Source organism: Psammomys obesus, unplaced genomic scaffold (genome assembly GCF_907164565.1).
Source record: "Psammomys obesus unplaced genomic scaffold, mPsaObe1.curated_primary_1811, whole genome shotgun sequence".
Lineage (NCBI taxonomy): Eukaryota > Metazoa > Chordata > Mammalia > Rodentia > Muridae > Psammomys > Psammomys obesus.
In genome coordinates this window covers 51238834-51256721 of record NW_026585895.1, presented here as the reverse complement: position 1 = coordinate 51256721, position 17888 = coordinate 51238834, and positions in this window count along the sequence as shown.

Sequence of the window (17888 nt, the reverse complement as noted above, 5' to 3'; positions counted from 1 at the left end):
GAAAGCCTGCGCTCTTAACCACTGAGTCATCACTCTATTGCCTGGTAGGAAATCTTGCTGAGATCAATTAGAGTCTAATCCAAGGAGAGGGACATGAAGCACAAAGGGGTTTGCAGCTCTGAGTAACCAGAAGCTTCTGGAAAGAGAAGCTGGAAACTGGCCGGATCCTCCGCAGATGAGAGCAAGGAAGCGGAAGCAACAAGAGGCCCAGGAGATGCAGGGGAAAGTGTAGCTGCAATGGCACGTCACAGCTTCTGAGGTGGAATACCCTGGCCCGGAACTCCTGTCCACCAGAGAGGGCCCACCCCACGCCTCTACTTCCTACATGCTTGGCCAAAACAATAACAGGACGACTTACATATTCCGTGGAGCTATACAGGAACCCCTGTAAGCAAGCAGATGCCAATGAACAGCTGGAGTGGGATGTTTCTATCCTCACCTGGAGACAGGGCAGCAGCAAGCAGGAGTCTGGGACCAGAGAACTGACCCAGAAGACAAAAGGCTGCTCTAACTGGGCTGTGTCTGGATTTGTCTCCACCACCACTCTCCAACTCTGATTTCACTTTGTTTTTATTGTAGACTCGGGGTCTGACTCTGTAGACACAGCCTCCCTTTCCTGTCACAACTGTCCAGAGCAAGCACACACTCCTGGGCTGCTAGTCCCCCAGCAGGATGGTTCTAGACCTTCACCAGAGGGTGGTGGACAACAGCGAGGGCAGTGCGCGTTGGCCTGGGCTGGGGGGCACGGTCAAGGGCCGCTGCAGTGATGCTCTGGATGACAGTACTGACCAGGGAGCAAGCAAGCGACAATGGCTCAGCATCCTCACTGACCCCGCTCTGCCGAGCTCCTTCCTCCCGTCTTCAGGATCCACACTCACAGATGGGTCCTCTGGCCTCTGGAGATCCCAGAAGCCCCAACACCTGGCTGGCGACTTCATTTTCTGCTTAAGCCGACTGGAAGCAATTTGCTTTGCTTACAAATAAGAGCCCGTCAGTTGCCGGAATTGTCTGTGATATTCCCTAGAGAATGCCCAAGCAATAAAATGTGCTGTAAAGTTCTTTTAATAAGTTCTTTTGAAAAATTATTGCATAAATAATACATGCTCACCATTTTCAAAAGCAAGAAATAAAGAATAGCACAAAGAAGAAATAAAAATATCTCATGATCACAACACCCCAGATGAGCGCTGCTGCTTTGCAGCGGACCCTTCAGCACATCGGATGGCTTTTATTTAATTTTTTTTAATGGGCTTGTCTGGGAGTTGTCTTAGCTGAGTGCTTATGTAGCATATACAAAGCCCTGAGTTCCATCCCAACACCACATGAACCAGGTACAATGACACACATACTATAATCTCAGCACTCAGGAGGTCAAGGAAGGAGGACTAGAAGTTCAAGGTCATCCTCAGCTACATTGCAAGCTCAAAGCCAGCCTGGGCTACAAAAGACCCTGTTTAAAAAAGAAAGAAAGAAATGGAGGGGCTGAGGAGATAGTTCAGTGGCTAAGAGCATCACTGCTTGTGCAGAGGACCTGAACTTGGTCCCCAGCATCCGCAGCAGGCAGCCCACAGCCACCTAAAACTCCAGATACAGGAGAACCGGTGTCATCTTCTGCTCTCCTCTCCTCCCTCCCTCTTTCTCCCTCCCTCTCTCTCTCTCTCCCTCCCTCTCTCTCTCTCTCTCACACACACACACACACACAAATAAATAAATAATAAATCTTAAAAACAAACAAGCAGAGGTGATGAGGAAACAAAAGCTGGATTGCTGAGGCTGGAGAGTTGGCCCCAGAGTTAGGAGACCTGCTGCAGAGGACCCAGGTTAGGTTCCCGGCACCCACACTGTAATTCCTGTCTCAGGGGATCCGGTGCCTCTTCTGGCCTCTGAGGTCGGCGCCAGGCACACACATAGTGCAGACACCATAGACATTAAATTAAATTTAAAAAATACAGCACAGGTTTACTTAATATATCCGTCTTTCTATAATGTAATCCCTCAATGTTTGATTGTAATTGTTGTTGTTGTTGCTGTTTTAGTTTTTAAGACAGGGTCTCATTTAACACAGGCTGCTTGCAGGCTCCTTACGCAGATGGGGACAACCTTGAACTCTCTTCCTTCTGCCTTCACCTTAAAAAAGCTGGGATTGCAGAAATGTGCCCCACCATGCTCAGCTTTATTATTTCTTTTTCACTTAAAGTTTTGAATCAGAGTCTTACTATGTAGCCCAGGCTGACTTTGAACTCATGATCCTCCTGCCTCAATTCCCCAAGTATTTTTTTCCCAGCTGGTATTTTATTTTCTTTGATGATTTTGTTTTCTTTGCTGCTGCTGAAATGTTATTTTGTTTCATTTCTCTCCCCCCCCACTTTTTTTTCTAGAATAAGGACACTAACCATGTATCCACAAGCTTGCTAAATTTGCTTATCATTCTGGTTATCTACGGATTCTATTAGATTTTCAATGTGTGCAGCTTTGTCATCTATAAATACTGACAACTTTATTTTTCTCTCCTAATTCTAATTGCATCAAGAAGGAGTGTAGGTTATTAAAAGTGCTGAGGAGAGCGAATCTTGTCCTTCCAGGCTTAGGGCTCGGAGAAGGGACATTTCTTTTTGTTTATTAATTTTTGAGATAGGGTCTCAGTCCTCACTGGCCTGGAACACCGTATAAATGAGGCTGGCCTCAAACTCGCGAAGAATGAATACGTAATTTTTTCAATATTTTCTTTTAATTATGTGTATGTGTGCGTTTGGGGGGTGATATGTGTACTTGTCTGCAGGTTCCTACAGAGGGAAGAGGGTGCTGCACCCCCAAATCTGGAGCGACAGGAAGTTGTGAGCTGTCCCACAATCCTGTTTCTCGAGGTAGGAAGTCTCCTTTTCTCTCTGGTTTTCTAAAAGCTTTGTTTTTTCATGAATAGTGTTGAATAATTCTACATCTGTAGCAATAATCCTGAGAGTTTTCTCCACTGCTTTATTGATTGGCGTTTGAGTATCAAGCCAACCCTGCTGTCCTAAAGCGAGTCCACCTGCTCGACAGGAGCTTGTGGCTAACCTTTTCCTGAGGTCTTTCACATCTGTTTTTGTGAGGACAGGGACGCATAGTGTTCTTTGCTTCCTTGGCCATAACATTCATGTCAGAACATGAAGGCCACACACAGCCTCATAAAATGCCTCAGAGATTTTCTCTTCTGTCTACTGTTTTACGACATTGGTGCAGACTTGGACTGTTCCAGCAAAGAAACCTGGCCTTGGAGTTATCTTTGTCCCATAGTCTGAGATTTCATTTCTTTGATACACTGTTTTGCATGACAATTTTGGAGTTTGTGTTACTTAGTCTTTTTCAATTAATGTTCAAATACCTCAGCATGAAGTTTCTGTTCCCTCCTCCCATGTCTTAAAACCTCAGTGCTCTGTGGATAGGGCAGGACTTAGGGACTGGAGGCAGGCCACTTTAAAAACTGCATCTGAGCCCTCACTAATGGCCTCTGGGTATGCCTGTCTTTGACGCATCTCGCTGCTTTGACTCAGCCTCGTGTCACTGAGATGGAACTTTCAAATGCTGTTTGTACTGGCGCGTCACAGGTTGTCCCAGGTCCCTGCCCCAACCCCAGCTGGAGAAAGTCACTGGCAGATTAATTTCAATGAAGATGAATCAATAATTTATGCTGGTGTTTTTCCTCATGCAGCAAAGTGGCCCATTTTGATATGATCCGACAGGGTCATGCATACCTTGGTTTAATTAAGCCTGAAACAGAAAATTAAAAGAAGAAAAAAAAAATCCTTTCAGCAATTGGACCCAAAAGCCTCCACCCAACAGTTGATGAGAAGAGGGGATCAGGACGGGTGTGGGGGTTGTAAGAGGCAAGTCCGACTCAGCAGATGCTTGGGAGGAATGCAAATATCTTATTGGCATCTTCTCATTCTGTGGCCTTTAGGAGGCCAGGCTGGCTGAGGTGTAAGATGACGGATAATCTGTCTTCAGCGGGCAGCATGGTGTCTAGAAGCCAAGTGTCGCCTAGCTCTCCTTGAGAGAGGTGAGGCCCCATGTCCTGAGAGAGCAATGGCGATCACTTGTCCACGAGCATCACGAAGACCTCACATGTCAGACCACAGTCACAGTGAATCATCCCAAGTCCTCCCTCCCGGCTCTGCTACATCAGCCCCCTCGTCGGTCAGCCCTCCAACCAGGGCGTCCCAACACTCCATCCAGCCTTCGGGCCTTCTGCCTGTATCCCAGACCTCCACAGTCACCAAGACTTCCAAGATTCCTGAAACACACGAACCCTTCACAGTTGTTATGGTTTCCATATGCACAAACCCCAGACTGAAGCCCTTTCCTCTTAGGGAGATATGGAAACAGAGTCACAGAATAAGACTGAAGCTGTACTCCAAAGCCCTCTAGACAATAGCCATGGTCACAGATAGACACAGCCTGTCTCTGTTCAGTCACAGACCACGTAGCAATCCCCACCCACCGGAGATGGCTTGTATAGTCCAGAAAGGCAACACTGCCTAGCAACATTGTAGATAACCTCTATGATGGTCTCATGAAGATGGGCTCCCTAGGCAGCGGGGCCATCACTTTTCCAAGCTGCTTTCACGGCATCAGCCCCGGTCCCTCAGTTCCTGGCCCTCTGGCCTCCCTTGTTCCTATGAAGGAGCCCACCTGGGAGTCCACCCTGGGGTAAGGGGTGGTGCAGGGGCCAGCCTCCTTCCTCCGTGGGCTCCTTCTTGCAGGACAGTGCCCTTTAAGGAGCCGAGCAGAGCTAACCAGTCCTGTTGCCTAGGCCTCTCTACCAGTCTCTCCACTGCCTCTTTAATGTTTTTATTAAGGCTAAAAAATACATAACATGAAATGTGTCATCCTCAGGGCATGGCTTTGGTGGCACGAAGCACACCGCCACCACTGTGCAGCCCTCACTGCCATCCATCTCCAGGACATCCCGTCCTCCCCAACGGTCCTCACACACACCAGCCCCTCCCCCCAGCACCAGCCTCTCCTCTGCTCTCAGTGTTTGAACTTGACTCTCTCCAGCCCCTCACCTGGATAAGCCTGTCCACGTCTGACCTTTCCTCACTGGCTATTTCTCCCTTAGCAAAATGTCCACAAGGCTCACCCGTGTTGGAGCATATGTCACCATGCCCTTCCTTCTCCAGGGTGAGTGACACTCTGTTGCGTGGATGCCCACTTTTCACCCAGCCGTCTGTCGATCTGAGGAGTGTGGGACCTCTCCTCCAGGAATGCACCGATGTTGGTTAAGTGTCAAGTCCCTGAGTCCTCCTTCAGCCCCTGCTTGCTGCCAAAACTGGCTGCTCACCCCTCCCCGCTCTAGGCTGCCTTCATCTTTTAAATATTTATTTAGCTGTGTGCATATATGTGTGGAGGCGGCGGGTACATATGCCATGCCATGGCATGGGAGCTCAAAAGACAGCTTCGGGGCGGGGGGGGGGGGGGGGTTCTCTGCTTCTACCATGTGGGGCTTGCAGATCAAACTCGGCTTGTCAGTTTTGGTGGCAGGCCCTCATGTCCATGTTTTGCACTCATTTTTAAAACTCTGTTTGGGGTGTTTAGGTCCCTCCCTCCCTCCCACCAACCCCCCCAACCCTAAGTAGTAGAGAGAAGGTTAATGGGGGAAGGGGCAGAGGCCCCTTTACTTCTCCTGCTGTTTTAGGGTCAATGGGTTCTTTTAGGGCTACACCAATCTCCATCACCAGCAGGTGCAGCCAGCAGTCTCCTCCCAGCCTCTGCGCCCTGAAGCACTTCTCTCTGTCTGTCTGCTCCAAACCGCCACACGTCCATCTCCCGGCTCTCTCTGTGCCGCTCGTGGAAGGCCTTACCAGCTGGCAAAAGCCATGCTCCACACCAGACAATTAACGGGTGTGGACAAACTATAGCCCAACTAAAATCCCACACTTGGGATTAAAACAAAAACATATTTACATAACACAACTGAGTTTCCAAAGAAACCAAAACTTCCATTACAACAATGCCTTCCACAGTGCACGGGTGGAGATTCAGAGAGAACCTGTGGGAGTTGGGTGCCCGTGTGGGTCCTGGGACTTGAACTCAGGTCATCAGGCTTAGCAGCAAGCGATTTTACCCACTGAGTCATCCTGGGGTCTCGGCTTCCCCTTTTTGTGCTGTCTAGGGCCCCCTGTCCTGGACTGTTGCCACCCACTTTCAGGGTGAATCTCCCTGATTCAATTAGCTTCATAAATGTATCCCTCACAGGCGTGCCTGGAGCCTAACAGCCCCTCACAGGCTGAGCCCGTGTCTGAGGGGAGTCGGATCCGGCTACACTGACAACAGTATCGAAACAGCTGTTTTCTGTTTTGTTTTTAATATAACAACCACCCAACTGGGTGTGAAACTTTTGCTTTTCTGTGATCCCATTGTAACATTTCTCTCCATAAATCTTTTACTAACTTCTAAAAAAAAAATAATGTTTCATTAATTAAAGAATTTCCTGTAGTGTGGTTTATGGCTTAGAGGCAGAGGCTCCCTGTGCTGCTACGATTCTGGGCATGCGCCACCACAGCTCCCCAGCCCTCCGCTCTTCCGAAGCTCGCAGTGCGACAGCCTCCGAAGGCTCAGGAGGACAGACCCCAAACTCTGAGGATGGCCAAGAGCTACCCTCCCCGAGACTACTTCCTGCATTGCTTTCTGCTCTCCCTGGATCTTTGGGGGAGGGGGGGTTCTGGCTCTCTCGGTGGGCCGTCTCTTGGCATGTCCCTTTCCCCGGTCCCTCTCCCCGGGCCTAGCCCCACCCTGGATGTTTTCTTGGTGCGCTCCAAGGAGCATGTGGACTGTTAGTCCTCTCCAGTCCTCCCCCTCCTCCCAGGCCTTTTGACAGACCGGCCTCTCTGCAGCCCCAACATGCTCATTTGCTCTGCTATGGCTGGCACCATCTGTCTCACCACAGACCCCTTCACCCCCTCTGAGCTGTTTCCTCCTTGGTTTTCACACTCTCCCGCCCTCCCATGGTCAACTCGTTTATTGACGAGGTATGTTTAGAAATGACCTCCCCCCAAACCCTGAGGGCACCCTAGTTGACGCCACCATAGGCAGCAGTTGGCTGGGCTGCGGGCAGTGACTGGATTTACTCCCTGTTTTGTGAGTCAGTTTGCCTTCCCCTGGGCCAGTTACTCAGTGTCCTTGTGGCACTGGTCTCCTAGTATATCTGAGTCTGGTATTGTGCCAGCAACAGCCTTGAGATCTTCTAGGCTCTTCTTTCCTTTCTGAATCAGCTTGTCAAATTCCACTAAACAGGAAAAATCTGGGGCTGAAGAGGCAGTTCAGTGGTTGGAGCACCAGCGTCTCTTGCAGAGGACAGGGGTTCAGTTCCCAGGACCCACATGACAGCTCACAACCGGCTTTAGCTGCTGCTCCAGAATATCTGATGCCCCCCTTCTGGCCATCATTGGTACTGCATGCACACGTAAACATGAAAATAAAGCCTTTTTTTTTTTTTTTTAAAGGAAAAACCTATTTATTGACTGTGATTTCATTGGATTTAAATAGTAATTAGGGAGAGGCATACATCCACACAAGGCTGCAGTATTCCTGTTCTTGAGCACGGTATGCGTTGTTTTACTCTTCATTTCTCCCAGCGACACCGAGTAGCTTTGGTGTAGAATTCTCACCTATCTACATTACTTTATAACTCTTGCCACATCGATACCTGCAGTTAATTCACACAGGTAAAACAGTGAGGAGTCCCCACCCCCACCCACTGCTTCTCCCAGGGGCTGAGGAGCCGGGATGTGGAGTCAGTGAGAATGTTCTGGAGACCGATGCTGGTGACAACGGTTGCTTAATGCCGTGGAACTGTGGTTAAAGTGCAAGTTTTCCCCTGGTGTGATGGTGCACACCTACAGTCCCGGCACTTGGGAGTTAGAGGCAGGGAAACAGGAGACCAGGGCCAGCCTGGGCTACATGAGACCTCATCTCAAAAAAGCAAGTAAGTTACATGCTTTTACCACAATAGAAACCCAGCTAACTCTGGTAGGAGGTCCTAGAAGACAGGCCTGATGAGCTGATCTCCGAACGCAGGGATTGGGGGAGGGATCTTCGTTTTCATTTATTTTGGCTTTTTGTTACTTGTTTGTTTGTTTGTTTGTTTGTTTGAGGCAGAGCCTGTAGCCCCGGTGGAGCTTACAGTGCAGGCCAGGCTGGCTTGAACTCACAGAGACCAGCTTGTTGCCTCACTGTTTCTCCCTCCTGAGTGCTGGGATTAAAGGAGTGCACAACCATGCCCAGCCTTCTGGCTTTTATCTTCTTCGCTTTTTAAGGTTTATTTTCACTTGTGTGGGGAGGGGGAGGGTATAGGCAAACAGTTGCTCATGGAGGCCAGAAGAGAGTTCAGATTCCCTGAAGCTGCAGTTCCTCGCAGTTGTGGTCCACCTGATTTGGGGGCTGGGAACTGAACAGTGGTCCTCTGCAGGGGCAGCCAGCGATCTTAACCACTGGCTCATCACTGCAGCCCCTCCTTCCACATCTGACTTTTTCACTTTAGGGAGCTTGAAACAGACACACAGAGAGACACACACGCCTTATTTTTTTCTGGGTTTCTCTATGTATCTCTAGTTGTCCTGGAACTTGCTCTATAGACCAGGCTGGCCTCGAATTCAGACATCTGCCTGCCTCTGCCTCTGAAGGGCTGAGATTAAAGGAGTGCTTTACTGTCTGGCTCACACATGCATTTTTTAACATTGAAAAAAACCTTAAATACAGCAAAGCATGAAGAACAATAAAACATTGATGTGTATTACTTTTGCAGTTTGAAAAAAAATCTATACTATGAGGGGAAAAAAAATCGATGTTCTCAACCAAAACAGAAATGAGAAAAGGAACATCGTAATTATTTGAAAAACACCTCTGGCTAAGATCCAGCCAGAGTCCAGAGGCAGCGTTCCCACCCCCACCCCAGCACCCGGCTCTAGCCAGGCAGTGGCTACCTGGGGCACTTTAGGAAGATTGGGTGGATCTCTGGGTCACCTTGACCCCCAAACCTGAGTCCATTAGGGGCAGATGCTACTCTTTTAAATCTGTACAATGGGTGTTGTTCTGTATCCTATAGGAGGCGGGAGGATCATTTGAGCCCAAGAGTCCAAGGCCAGCCTGCAAGACTGCAGAAGTTAAAAAACAAGAACAAAACCAGTGGCAGGAGAGAAGGGGAAGGGGAAAGGCAGCAGCATAGTGTTCTGGGTGGCTCTGCTCATTGCTGGGCTTGGGAGCCTGACCTCAGGGTACCAAGTCACTGCATTTGAATGGGGTCTCCACCAGCTGGCAAACCCGCTTTGTGCTTCTTGGTTTAGTTTGGATTCTGCTTCAGCCAGAGTTGGCAAGAGTTCCAAGGCTACATATGCCTAAAGCGACATCCCAAGACAGGCAATCAGCCCGAGGGAGCCAAGCAGGGTGGGGACACCCTACCCAAGTGACTGTCGTCTCTGACAGACACACCAGGGCTCAACTGTGAATAGACTGATGCACCTTTCCTGAGGGTCTCAACCTCGTGTGTGTGTGTGTGTGCGCACGTGTGTGTGAGCATGTGTGTATTCATGTGTGTGCATGCCTATGTGTGCGTGTGTGTTGCATGCATGTTGAGTGCTGATACATGTACCTGTGCAGGTGGTGTGAGGAGACCAGAGCTGATATTGAAATACCTACCTTAACTGATTCTCTACCTTATTTTAGACTTTTTTTTACATTACGAGAGAAAGAGAGTGGTGTATGCCATGATGCATGTGCAGAGGTCAGAGGGCAACTTGTGGGAGCTGACTCTTCACCATGTGGTTCCTGGGGATGGACGTGGGTCATCAGGCATGGCAGCGACTGTTCTCACCTGCTGAGCCATCGTGCCAGTCCTTGGTTTTTGAGACAAACTCGTTAAACATCACTAGTTGACCGCTGAGCCCCTCGGACCATCTGTCTCCACCACCCCAGATTTTTCCCCCTAAGCCTGGATTGTTCATGGGTGCTGGGGATCCAAACTCGCGTCCTTGTGCTGCATAGTCAGCACCATTCTTATCAGCCTGCAGCCTAGTCCTTACGGGGAGAGAGTAGGGCGCACCCTGCAGAACCAGCCACCTGCTCAGGGGATCCCAGCCAGCTGTGTGCTGCGGCAGCTTGAGGGGCCCCTGCAGTCCTCTGGAGGGTGGACCCTGGCTTAAGTGAAGTGATGGGAGAGTGACCACACCCATCTGAGAACCCAGGCAAGTAGCCGCTCTTTCTGTGGGCCACATTCACCAAGCCCTGGAGCCTCCTTTGCTTCCCCACACCTTGAAAGCTCCATCCTGGAGATGCAGCAACAGAGCAGGGGATGGCTAGCCGAAGGACTCACATACCATGTCCCTCTCTCCAGCCCAGTTTTGCCCATACTGTAGCAAAGATCTGCTCAGAATACACAACCACTGGGGCCTCATGAATTATGCACAGTACCAGATCAATCCATCAGCAACTGTCAGGGAGGAATCAAAGGCCCTGTGATGAGTGACCGCTCTTTCTATGGAGCCTAGAACTCTTTGCAAGAGTCCTGGAGTCGCCAGATCCTGCTACTCTGCTCTCCACCCCTCCCAGACGCCCGTCTCTCTGTTTCTCTGCCAAGTTCAGGTTTGATGGACTGGGAGGGACAGCAACAAAAAGCCTGGCCCATGTTTTCCGAGCGCTTTCTGAAGTACTCATCAGCCTGAATAATTGATGCCAGCACTATATTTGCGAGGGAAAGTCACCTTGGGTGCAGGATTCTCAGCCACAGCATCGAAGCTTCCTTTGGTCAAGCCATGCCTGGTGGCGAATTCTTGTAATCCCAGTATGTGGGTGGTAGAAGCAATAAGATCAGGAGTTCAGGGTCAGCCTCATCTACATAGAGAGTTCAGCAAGAGCCAGGGTTATGTGAGACTCCTGTCCAGGGTTGGTGAGGGAGCCACACAAGTGAAGATAATCTGAGTGACAAGATAGAGAACAAATCCAGACACAGGCATTTCCTGCCCACAGTGCAATGGGGGCAACTCCACCGTCACGGGGCAGCATTACCCCAAAGCATTCCTCACAGGTGAGCAGAAGTCCACCATGGAAGGGCTGACTGTGCAAGGCAAGGAGGCAAGTGCTTGGAAGACAACTGCAGTGTCTGCAGCGGGGCACAGACAGCACCAGCCGTGTGAGAGAAAATGAGCGTAGAGAGGAAAGTGCACAGGGTAAGGAGCTTCCCGTAAAACAGGCCTACTGACATGTCAGTAAGAACTGCTAATCAGGACTGCTGACATGGATAAGACTGTCATCCATACCTCAGGCAAAATGGTCCCCAAGCTAGCATCGTAAACCTGGAACAGTCCAGCTTATGACACAGTGGTTTCTCAGGTAACCAGTCCCGACCGGAAGCCATTAAGGTACCATCCGAAAGCCACACTATGAGGCATCCTCAAAGACAGTCTGCCCAAGCCAGAAACTTTGGGGTCTCTAAATGTCAGGGCCAGGGACTGAGACCCCTCGGAATCTAAATGTATATGTTATCCGCTCACAGTCACACCACATATAAAGACTTGGGCAGGAAGATGGAACATGATTCTCGCTAACCATGCCCTAGCCTTTGTCCTTGCTCCCACTATATCTTCTCTCCCTCAGCTAAGTCCAGGATCCCTTCCCCTCAGCCCTGAGACCTCTTATAGGATGCATCTGTTCCAAGCGGTAATCCGGACACAAGCCACATCCCAGCCACTGAGCCATCAACGGCTTCACATAGAGTGTGTTCTGCTTCCGAATGAGGGTACTGGAAGCACAGGAGGGTGGCTCAGAGGGGAGGAGCACCCAGACTGACTAGCAATGTCTGCTGAGAACCATGGCAGGGGAGCCCCAGGGGGACCAAGCTCTGACTCAGCACTCAGAGCTCTGACACAGAAAGACAGAAAGAAAAAAGAGAAAGAAAGAAAGAAAAGAAAAGAAGGAAAGAGAAAAGAAAGAAAACAAAAAAGTTGCAAATTTAAAAAAAAAATCACACAGAAAGACTATCCAATTCAATGGCTTCCTATGTGGTTACAGTGGCCCTTTGGGACAGGAAGCTGTGGGGCTTCACACTGGAGTTTACCCTTTCACTATTAAATATATTTTACACACTTATCCACCACCCGAAACAAAACAAAAAATCTTTGAAGAGTTAGCTCTAGGAAGACAATTAGTCCTCTAACCCATGTCCGTCACCTGTGTTCAGTCCTTCCTCATCCCCCAGGATAAAGCCTCTCTTGTTCTCTTTCTGCACGTTATAGTGTGCTCACACACACGCACTTCCGCTGGGTGGCATGCTAATCCGCACCACACATACATGCACACACGAGCTTACCTTTGTTTTTCCTTTCTGGAACCGTGGCCTCACTTCAGATTAGACATTCTAAGTCCGCTCATTTTTCTGCAAGTTTTGTGATCTAATTTTTCTTTAGTGGTGAATAGTATCTCTCCCACCTTCTTCCGTTCTTCTCTCCTAAGCTCCTACAACTTATCTCTAGTGAGATAAATCTGGCCTCACTGAGTTTTCTGACCCTTCCCACACTCCCCTCACCCCTAAGAACATGAGACATGGGGACAGAGGCACTCTGTTGTTGGGCCTGCCCTCCCACTCCTCCTGCTGGGTACCAGAAAGCTGAAGGCGAGGAGCCCCTGCCTCCAGGTACCCTCGCTCTCCTGAGAACCTTTAGAAGCTATCTCTTGGTGACTGCTAGGTGTTCTGTGTGGAGTGGCAGCTTGGCCAGGGTTGCTGCTCCTGCGGGCGGTGAGTGGAAAATTCCAGCCACCGCATGCTCTGAGTTGCTGAATGTCCAGAGGACTCCCTGCCTGCTGCTCTCCACCTCCCTTGCCTGTTCCTGTCTCTTGGGTTCACAGTGTTCTCACTGGGTCATGGGAAACTTGGGGACACTTTAGGAAGAGGTGGCTTGGAATAGGAAGAAAGGGAGGTTCTGGGACTTTGTGACTTTGACCAAGTCTCTTGGCCTGGCTGGACTGACCTCCTGGAAATTCAGCTTCAAACTTGGTTAGCAGACCAAGGGCGGAGAACTCAGCGAGTCTCAGAGAAATCAGATTGGCAAGCCTTTGGACACATGTGCTTGTCCCCAGGCCTCTGCTGAGTCCTCTCTGCGTCCTTCTGGGGAGTTGGGTTTCAGGCTGATGGATTTGTTGAATATGCCACCAGCCCCTACAAATGCAAATGGAGGCGGGGTGCTGAGCCCTGTGCTATGATGGGCTCTGCTGAAGGGCTCCAACGACAAGAATGACCCAGCCATTACCTGCGCCTCGGAGAGCAGGAAGCTCAGAGAAGCTAATAGACTTGGCCAATGTCACACAGCCTGGCAGTGGACAAGCGGAGACTTCCTGTGGCACGTTTCGAGGACCCCGGTTGCTCCAGTTTCTCCCTCCTTCCACCACCTTGTTCTTTGCCCAAAGCTCTTCCCCCTTGGTGAGAGCAGCTTCAGACTCAGATGCTCCCCTGACAGGGCCAGCATCCAAGGCGACGCCACCGTCCACTTTTTTTGTCAGAGATCACTCTGACTGAAGAGAGTGTGTCTGTCAGGTACCTTAAGCCACCAGTTTGTCCAGCCCACTTCTGCGGTGAAGGAGAAGTGAGGTGTGTGCTTCCGGGGTAGAGGTGACGGGGACAGAGCTTCGGAAAAGTAGCACAGTGGAGGGATGGAGAAGAGAGGTGATACCAGCAAGGCCTGCTGAGTGCCAGACACTATTAAAAAAGACTTATTCTGTAAACCGTGTGGTGTGTGTGTGTGTGTGTGTGTGTGTGTGTGTGTGTGTGTGTGTCATTCTGCGTGCACATGAATGAGAGCACCAGGTCACCTGGAGGGGGGCTATGTGAGTGGTTATCAGCCCTCTGATGTGCCTGAAGTGGGGTCCTCTGCAAGAGCAGTAAATGTCCTGACTAACTGCTGGGCCACCCAGCCCCGGGTACCAGGTATACCCTCATTGCACTGGTCAGGGGCTACTGTGCACAGATGTGTACTGAGTGTCCAGTCTCCAAACAGATACTTAGCCCCTGCTGATGACCAGTGCCAGCGAAGAACCTCACTAATACCTGATGAAGGGAGGCAATTTCGGGGAGCCCTAAGTCCTCAGAGGCATGGGGAAGTTTTGCGTCTTGAGGACACAGCATGGCCAGAGGGGTCGCAGGCAGAGGTCACTCCGCTGGAGCAGAGCCCACCACCAGCAGAGCCGTGCAGCCTGTGGCCTGAACGCATTCCAGGTCCCCACAGGACCTCATCACCCTGCCAGCTCGGGACAGCTGCTGCATTGGACAGCTCTAGGGAAGCCGAAGAAAATCCTTCACCCCGCCCCTAGTCGGCCCCTAGCCAGAGCTGAGTGGTGGTCAGAACTGGAGACACACACCTGTGCTGGGTGGGCTCCACGCCTGGGCTCTGGTGCCAGAGTTCTCTTTCTGCTGCTCCTGTCACTGAGATATAGCGGACAACACAGACCAGACAGAATCCATATACTTTTCCTAGCGGGAGGAAAGAGGGCTGGGCCGCCCGGAGACAGACAAAAGCTTAAGCCAAGGTGAGAGGCTGGAGATGGGAGTGCCCAAGGAGAGAAGGTGCTTCATGTGCAAAGGCCCTGAGGTGGTAAATAGGAGATTCTGACAAGACCAGAGTGGCTGGAGGAAGAGGGAACCCGAGCTGGCGCTAGGAGGCAGGCAGGCCAGGCTCTTGTGCGCTGTGGTGAGGACCGCTGCACCCAGGAGTGGATGGTGTTCTGGGGACCGGAAGAGGGAGGGTGGGCACTCAGATGACTCACTGGTAAAGACAGTCACCGCCGAGACTGATGACCTGAGTTTAGTCCCCAGGACCACATGGTGGGAGCAGAGAAGTGACTTCCACAGTTGTTCTCTGAGAGCCACACTCACACCGAAGCTCCCACATGTCGGTGCAAGCACACTCACTCGCGTGCTCACACACGCACACACACACACACACATAAATCAATGATAAAGTTTTTGAAAGACAGGATGCAGGATGCAGGTTAGTTGATGTTCTGCTGGGGGCTGCCCTGTGCTGAGCGGTCCCGGATGCGTGGTCCAGCCCCCACTTCCCTTGTGGCGACTTCCGCCTGTGCTGCCCCAGGCTGCCTCTAACCCGCACCCCACGTCGATCTTCTGCTCATGGTGGACTGGACACAGGGCTCTCACATACCTTGTAAAAGGCACTCACAAGTGACTTTTGCTACAAAGACTGATTCCTCCTGTAGACCTGGGTAGATGAAGGCAGGACAAGTCTGTCTGTGGCCTCACTCCATGTCTGTCTGTTTTTCATGGGTCACATTCCTGAAGCCTTGAGCATCACTTACACAGCACCTATCTAGGACAAGGGGACCACTGACTCCTCATTCTCCTCTGAGGCCAAAAGCACAAAGGAAGTTATGGGGCATCTTACTATCAGCCTTCAGTGTCCTGTTCTAGACCCTGTAAAGGAACCTAAAGTCCTCAGCCATATCCTAAATGTGATGTCATCTAGGATTCCAAAAACATCAGAGCCTCATGGGACATACCAGTGCCAGGTGATGGTGACTGTCCATGAGGGCGAGGACATACCTTAGAACAGGAGTGTCTACCGCCTGCGAACCGGCTTGTCCTCTCAGGCCCAAAGAGGACTGCAAAGACAGCTTTGGGAGAGCCGCTGGCTTGGTCCAGCCTGAGGCGAGCAAGCAGGAACCCCCTGGTGTACTGATATTTTTGGTTTATAAAAAACCTAGTTATGTTATTTGAATATGTTCTTTTAATCCCCAGCACGAGATACGGGGCTGCTTCAGACTGTCCACAGCAGCTGACCATGCTTTGTCTTTTGCTCTAGGAGGGGTGTGATTTTTGCCAGCTGCAGATAGTTTACCTTTGGAATTCTGGGGACTCCTCAGAGGGTATAGCAATGCCAGAGTCCTAAGGGAGGTGGCAGCTGCTGCTCCTCCTGTTGATGCTGGTCCCAGCTACCGCTTTTGCTGTTGCTGTTTGCTAAGCTTCTGGATTGCTGTTTGTTGGTTGAAGCTATCCTAACAAGGAAGATCAACTTTGACCCAAGGAACTCAGCAGGAAGTAGTCTAAAGAGATCTACACCCCTTTCCTCTCTGACCTTCTTTCTTACCTACCTAGGGTTGGGGGTTGAGAGGGATTGGGGTGGAGAAGTATGGTAGATATAGGAATCTAATAAAGTAGTCAAAAATCCCGGTTTCGCCTGGGCCTCTGCAAGCCCAGACCTCAGGAACAAGGCAGGCCTGTGGGAGCTCAGCATCCTTACCTGGACGTATGGATCCTCTGGCAAAGCTAGACAGTGCCAGTCAGGGAGGTGAGGCAGTCCCAGCTGGCTGGGCCTGAGAGGCTTCCGGTGAAGTTGCAGCCCTTGAGACACTGACTAATAAGATCTCCTTCTCTTTCTAAGCCGAATGAGTCAGTCACTTCATATAGGATCCCATCTGTCTGTTCCATCCTTGCCAGTCGGTTTCTAGGCCTCTGGCCAATTACAAAAACACAAAACAAAACCCAACTAGCTTTGTATGAACCTGCTGAACAGCTAGTCCTGGTGAACGTTGTTTCGCCGCTGTAGAAGGAGGCCTCTTGGTTGCCCTTGGAGAGCCGGCCTCAGAGAGAATCTCAAGTTGTGTGGACAGAAAGGACCAGGAGGCAGGCAAGGGGATATACCCCAGATAAATGAACTAAGTAGGCCCCATCCAGGGGCTGTGCGGGATGGGAGTGGAGACCGCACCGTGTTTGGGTCTGTTTGGGTTTTGGGACTTGGCACTCCAGAGAGACCCTGGACTTCATGCCTGATGTAACTGGGTGGGCAGCAGGGAGTACAGACAGGCTAGCTCAGCACCAGGCTGGTCACACACAGGGTTTTCAGTCTCCCTAGTGCCTGCTGAGGGCAAGGCATGGACGGGGGCACTTGATTGTTGCTGGTGACAGAGAGCAATGTATAGTTCCTTTAAGGGCAAGGAGAACTGTCCACATGGATAGCTAGGACTGAGCTACTCCATGGTAAGAGCTGGCTGGCTTGTGATTTTTATAGCAAAGGCCTTGGCTCCAGAGGTTTCTGTAGGCTAAACTTTGCACCACCCCAATATTTCCAGCATGCCAACTAGAGAGGCTAGTGATGGTGAAAACAGAGAAGCTGTTTCACCAATGCATCCACACTGTGAAGTGTAGTCCCAGGCCCATCTCTAGGGCATTGACGTGAGCTTTAGATTCAAAAAGAACTGGAAGAGGGTATGCCCGACCCAACAGTTAAGAATGCATGCTGCTCTGGCAGAGGACTGGAGTTCAGTTCCCAGCACAACTGGGTGAGCCACAGCTGGGTGGCTAGGGCTGCGCGTAACTCCAGCTGGAGGCTACAGTGTTCCCTTTTGATCTTCACAGACACTTGCACTCACAGCATTCACTCAGACACGTCTTCACACACAGAAATGAAAATAATAAAAGAAATCGCTCTGTAAAGGCGTGCCTGCTTAATCAGTCCCGGCCGGCTGTGGTCTGAACTTGTCATGTTTGCAAAGACGTGCCTGTGTACTGGAGAGTTGGCTCAGCAGGTGAGAGCATGCATACTCCTCTTGCCAAAGATGAGGTTCAGTTCCCAGTGCCTCACAACTGCCTGTAACTGCAGCTGCAGGGGATCGAATGCCTTCCAGGGCACCAGGAGTCATGTGCACACACATATGCATTTAATTTAAAAACAAATCTCTGAAAGCTAACTACAAAGAAACTACACACACTGCCACCATCACCACCATCACCACCACCACCACGACCACCACGACCACCACCACCACCACCATCAGCACCACCATCACCATCAGCACCACCATCACCACCACTACCATCACCACCATCATCACCATCATCACCACCATCACTACCA